Below are 6,578 nucleotides of genomic sequence, written 5' to 3'. Positions count from 1 at the left end.
TGGACCAACCTAACAGGCTTCCTGCCCCAGACAATGGTAAAGACCCTTGCATGTGACGCCACGCCACCGCATGTAACATGGTAATCATGCGGTTGTTAAGGTCAAGTAGCGATGATAACCTGTAGTTTACCCGTAGTCGGTTTCCAGAGTCCCCTCTAATCTCCAAGCCGGGTCCTATATAAGCTTCCTGCTTTTTGTTTTACAAGATGCTGCCACTCATTACAAAGAATTGATCAAACCAGCAAGAGAATTGACGATCCATATGGGGTGGGTTATCACCAATTAAGGGATAAAGGTAATAAAGCATTAAACTGACTGCTGCTCTCTTTCAAGCGGTTAAGGAGAGAGAAAAAAGAAAGCCGTGGCTGGCAACTGAGCATGTGGAGGGGGCGCGCGGCCTGGTAAACAGTGATCAGTTGCTGACAGTCAGTGGTGGAGAGGAGGTGTGCTCCCGGCGCCTCTCCCTCGCCTCAATGAAGTGAATTATATATTGACATACGCCGAGTCACGGACGCTACGCAATAGATTGGAGTCGTCCCTAATATAACAACCAACGCGTTATCAATTCTAACGTCAGTGAAGTGGTTAGTGCTGGAAGGAACTACTCATCTCGCCAAGTGCCTCTTGCGTCAATGCAGTGATGATAATTTGCGTTATGTGTTGAAAGTTACATATTTACCCATCAACTTTATTCGTAATTCACTGTGTTGTAAGTACTGAGGACTCGCGTCGTCCCAGGACTATCACGGACCCGTTGCTAGAGCTATGATCAGCATAATTGATAATTCCATACAAGTTTGTGTAACCGCAAATTATATGAAGTAGACGAGAGGTGAGAGACAGAAACTTAAAAAGTCTTATTGAAGACACAGGCTTAATATAATACGGCCTAGATGCCACATAAATGATCATATAGGAATAGACTTAAGGCACATAATAGTACATTAGATAAGACTAGCCGATTCTATCTTAGGCAAGGTTAGATGCATGTAGCATTATAACAGACTGAAGCAGGCAATCAAACGGGACGCAAATAAAATAAAATTTAATATTCCACTAGGCTACGCCATAAAATGCTACGAGACATGTATAATATATTCTACTAGGACAATATAGACAAGATTGAGGCAGGTGACGAGCAGTATAGAAGTCACAGCAGTAATTTAACGTTTTAAGCCAGGCATGAAGCCGGAAGTGACACTGAGTAGGAAGATTAATTAAGAAGTACGTAGATAAGATAAGACATTTGGGCTGGGCTGGGGAAGGAAGGGGGGGGGGAGTGTAATAAAGCGTTATATCTTCCTGCAAGGTTTGGCTATAAACTTTAGTATTAAAACTACTAAATAGTCAAATTAGCGAGTCGTAGTGTTAACAGACTACAACAGCTTCCCCGCCTGCTGTTGTAGACTCCATATACTCTTGCCTCGCACATTGACACTTCCAGTAGGAATACTTTTAGAGTAATTTATGTTTAATGTCATTTGTTCAGTTTATATGCAATAGTTTGATATTATTTATGAGCTATTTAATTAACATAAGCTCGGAGGACTTAAAGGAAACAAAAAAAACGGAGAGGCGTGGAACCGGGAAGTTTTATATGGAGGTATTTGCCATATACGGGTCGGTTTTGGGGAAGATGAGGGGGAGAGGGGTGGGGGGGTAGTATTGCAGAATACAAAGTTTATCTTGAAATTGTATAGAACGGTAGGCAGTGTGCCTGACAGGAAAATTACTGTAGTAAATACAGTGTTGTGAAACAAAACTTCGTTGTCAGTAATTTATTTCTCTGGAAAGTGACAATAATTATTAGGATTAACGTATATTGTTCTTCCCTTGCAAATAGTTTATTATGATGTTTAACGAAATTTAATTTTGTTTTCTTTAGTTCACTTTCCTAGCAGAGGCTAGGTGAAAGCTAGCAAATTAAGAGGTTGATCTTAATTATGTAACAAGTTAACGTTGGGAGTTCATGCAAAAGCTCTGTACATAACTTTAACCATAGATCATTATGCTCCTCATTGAAAATTGGAACCCTGTGACATCCACATTGCTTACGTGAAGAGGCTAGAGACGAACACAAACTTCGGCTGAAAAAAATTATGAACGGCACGGGATTAATATAAGAAAGCAAGTTAACAAGGCTGTAACTAGGACTAGCCAGGCTAGTAACTAGGACTAGCCAGGCTAGTAACTAGGACTAGCCAGGCTAGTAACTAGTAACTAGTGTGTGTGTGTGTGTGTGTGTAGCCTCCTCCACACGCAAGCTACAGCCAGTAGCTTGGGTCTTGTTACTTCCTCATCTCGCTCCACGCACCACCACCTCCACCAGAGGCTGGAGGCTGAGGAATGTAACATAAGCAGGTGGGTTGTGTTGATCTTGTAGTGTTGCATGTCTCAGACGCTGGTAACCCCAGCAGATGGGTTTTGTGTTGATCTTGTAGTGTTGCATGTCTCAGGCGCTGGTAACCCCAGCAGGTGGGTTGTGTTGATCTTGTAGTGTTGCATGTCTCAGGCGCTGGTAACCCCAGCAGGTGGGTTGTGTTGATCTTGTAGTGTTGCATGTCTCAGGCGCTGGTAACACCAGCAGGTGGGTTGTGTTGATCTTGTAGTGTTGCATGTCTCAGGCGCTGGTAACACCAGCAGGTGGGTTGTGTTGATCTTGTAGTGTTGCATGTCTCAGGCGCTGGTAACACCAGCAGGTGGGTTTTGTGTTGATCTTGTAGTGTTGCATGTGTCAGGCGCAGGTAACACCAGCAGGTGGGTTTTGTGTTGATCTTGTTGTGTTGCATGTCTCAGGCGCTGGTAACCCCAGCAGGTGGGTTGTGTTGATCTTGTAGTGTTGCATGTGTCAGGCGCTGGTAACCCCAGCAGGTGGGTTGTGTTGAACTTGTACAGTTGCTTGTATGAGACACATAGGAAACATAAGCAGGGGAGTTGTGTTGATCTTGTATAGTTGCTGAGGTGGGTTGTGTTGATCTTGTAGTATTACATTTATAAGGCACACTAATAACTATTGGTGTAACTCGATTACCTTCGATTGAAGGTCATCAGGTGTCAACATTCAGTTTCTTGTAAACTGCGATATATTTTAGTAATTCATATTTTCTAACTAGTACTTTTGTGCTGAGAAATATATAGAAATATGCTGCCCGAAACGCTACGCACATTAGTGGTTTTGCAAGAATGTATGTACTCTCATAACTCAATGTATCTTCTTGTATATAAATAAATAAAATCAATAAACATTGTCTAGCAGAATGGTACACATTATCACAGCAGTTTCCAGGTGGCTTACATATATCATTCTACATCCTGCCACCAATTTCATATGGTGGCAGATATGTTGGTATTAATGACGCCACTAGTGGAACATTATAATGCTATCCATGAGTGGCAATTGCTTATTTTCCAGTTAAGCAATCAAATTTAAGCCTTCATTATTATAACTAATAATAGCCCCTAATACCTTTAATTTTTATATGTACAGTATTCTTAATTTAACTATTGTAAAATAAATTGATTCCAGGAAATTCCATTGACTCCCATTGCTAGGCTAAGCTATTTGATTTCTATTTTTTTTCCTAAACACATAACCTAAGATTTTTTAAAATAAAGTTACAGAATCTGTTGACTCTAAAAACTAAATTCTAAGAACCCCCACTGCTCTATGTGTTTTAACTATTCCGTGGGTAATTACATGACTACTTAACAGACAAATATGTTTGCTAGCCATTTAAGTAGAATATGTACCAATTGTGATAATTGATATCCAGTTAAAATGGATTAGGAACTGTATTGCCAAAAACCATTCACCTTAAAAAAAATTTAAAATTAAAATTGTTTTTTTTTTTGTTGTATTAGCCTATTTCAATAAATATACTGCAAGAAAATCTATGTGTAAAGAAGGATGTTTTTTGACAAATACAGAACTTATAACAACCAAATCAACAATACTAAATAGGCAACAAATTCCTTTAGTTGGAGGGCGAAAATTGGCCGAGACTCATGCGATGGCACTACTGTCTCTTAGGATCATAAAATGCACAGCTACTTTAACTCACCTGCTTACTCCTGGGTTGTAACCCCTGGGCAGGTTGGGGCGTTTGGGCACCGTTCCTTCAATTGTTCGCTCCTATACACCGACAGTAATTGGAGAACTAGATGTAAAACGATTGAAGGATCGTGTTCATGGCGCGCCAGCCAGGGCGGTTACGCTGTCACCCCTAATACAATCACCCTGATCAACACTCACCATGGAGACAGCTCTGCCTCAAGGGGAACTTTTATAGAGCGGGCTTGCCGCAGGCTAAAGCCCCAGTCTGGTTGTAGTTTTTTTTAACAAGCTACTCACGCTACACACTCAATATACTGCTACCCTATTATATTATGAAGGATTAGAGTGTATAGATCAAATGCGAGCTATGAGCACATCTAATGTACCCATCTCAAGTTCAAGTATGTTTATTGAGATAAAGAAATACATCTCAAAGGGATAGAGTAGCTTAGGCTATTTCTACCCCCCTACCCATCTCACTGGATGGTTAGTCATACATGGAATCAGAAGTAAACATGAGACGAGAGTTGATAATAGTGCAGGACGGACCAAAAAGTCGTCGTTTCTTAATTTTCTGACGTGTGGTTTGGTCATCATATCTCCAGCCACGTTATTGTGACTCATCGTCTGCATGCGAGTGTAGTCTACTAACCTGCAGTAGCAAACTCTGGGTAGAGCACAAGAATGTCCTCCAAGTTCAAGTTCAAGTATGTTTATTGAGATAAGCAATAAATACATCTCAAAGGGATAGAGTAGCTTAGGCTATTTCTACCCCCCAATGTCCTCCAATATTCGTGAGTATGTGAAATATTTACAGATCTCAAAGTATCTCATACCATTTGGTTTGAAGTCGTTGATAACAGGGCATTCAGAAATATAATGGTGGAGACTGTGTCCTAGCTCTTGATCACATAGTTTACCGTTGTAATACTCTCCATCAGGGGATTCACTACCTGCAGCCGCCTGTCATAGGTATTGATATCCTAGCCTAATTCTGTCAAGTAGAATGTCCCACTGTCGGGTGGATGTTTCGGACGGTCCGTACGTATAGTTATCGGTTCTAAACATAACTCAATACTTGCGCTTTATTCCTATTGAGTGTTGGTTATTGCTTTTCGGTCGTCCCCAATTTTCCTTAATTAGTGCGGTCTTTACAACAGAGTTTGGTTACCAGAGGTCTAGCTCAAGTTCAGGCATTGCCAGCCCATCCTCCGAATATTGGGAGGTAAATGTAACGGCACAAGTAAGTGTAATTATGTACTATTCCTAGCAGTCAGGAATTGTACTTATTACACTTAGTATTAAACCGTACTGTCAAATAATCACCAGAATCTCACCAAAATATTGTGAATATTTGAGTTTACCTGAGAAGCTGAATAGAAAACCACGACCTAACCTAACCACCTTAGTGAATGAGGACAAGCATTTTATTGCTTCTTAATTACAATTAGTACTAAACCTATAGCTATATTGATATTACAGTTTTATAAAACAAAACTAAAATCTTTCAATAAATTATAAAGTAACTCAGGATATTTTAAAATTTTGTATAAAATCTCTCTTGTTTAATAAAACTGAAAAAGAAATTCTTTATATATAAAACTTGTGAATATAGAATTGAACATAAAAACTTCATCCTAAAATTCTGAGTGTTTTAACAGAAAACGAAAATATATATAAGGAGGTAAATGTAACTGCACAAGTAAATGTAATTATGTACTATTCCTAGCAGTCACGAATTGTACTTATTACACTTTGCATTAAGGATGCGTTGCAGCATCGTACATGCATCTTCAGATGCATGTGCGTATCGTCCAACGCGAGCATTCCCAACGTCAAGAAACTGTCGTACTATCCTTATCCTTATATGTTGGGCCTTATCCTAACCTATCCAGCCAGCCTCATCATGCTGGACAACGCCTATGTATGCTGCAGCTAAAAAAAAGATTTGACAAATTAGTCTTTTTTCCCGCTGACAGTTTGATACATAATTTAATAGTTCCGTTTAGAAACTATAGTTGACATTTCCGCACTGATATCTTAAGTTCTGAAAAAAGATAACATTTTTGAAAGGATGTGAAACATTTAATTCACAGTTTGTCGAACCTGACGGGAGGATGGGCAGACCCAGTTTACCCTTGTTTACACCAGGGTTTGTGTAATTGATATGAATATGCGAAGGAGACGGAGGCGGGCCGGCTGGCAACAGCAGCCTAAGACTGCTGTTGGGCTCACCATAGCCCGTGCTACTTGCAACTTTTTGTTCCAGGTAGCGAATCTTTAACAACAACAACAACAGCAGCAGCCTAAGAAACATTCTACGACTCAGGTGGTTACCGCAGCCATGCAGTCCTCATGTCATACAAAGAAACGTATAAAAATTGTATTAACATTGTGTACTGTGTTGTATATAAACACTACACATATTGTGGCGAATACCGGACAGAACCTTTAAGTCTTGTAAGTACAATTTTACACATAAAGGAAATAAACTTATCCAAAGTTAAGCTGAAATATCGTACGC

The 6,578-nt window shown here is 39.9% G+C and overlaps 1 protein-coding gene across 12 annotated transcripts in view; it reads left to right on the top strand.

The window, feature by feature from the left end:
• Nucleotides 1-412: 412 nt before the first annotated feature.
• The window catches only part of LOC123757117 (protein CBFA2T1), a 186,407-nt gene continuing 180,241 nt past the window's right edge, over nucleotides 413-6,578 (top strand). For 4 of the 12 annotated variants that reach the window (XM_045740506.2, XM_045740510.2, XM_069323695.1 and 1 more), the window contains exons 1-2: nucleotides 413-584; nucleotides 1,886-2,361. The gene's annotated coding sequence lies outside the window, so the exon portion shown is untranslated. Of the gene's footprint in view, nucleotides 833-1,885; nucleotides 2,362-6,578 lie in introns of all 12 variants that reach the window. The other 8 variants (XR_011228374.1, XM_069323691.1, XR_011228376.1 and 5 more) reach the window with 5 other exon arrangements.

Source organism: Procambarus clarkii, chromosome 13 (genome assembly GCF_040958095.1).
Source record: "Procambarus clarkii isolate CNS0578487 chromosome 13, FALCON_Pclarkii_2.0, whole genome shotgun sequence".
Lineage (NCBI taxonomy): Eukaryota > Metazoa > Arthropoda > Malacostraca > Decapoda > Cambaridae > Procambarus > Procambarus clarkii.
Note: the sequence above shows the minus strand (reverse complement) of the source record. Positions and strands in the feature narration are given on the sequence as shown.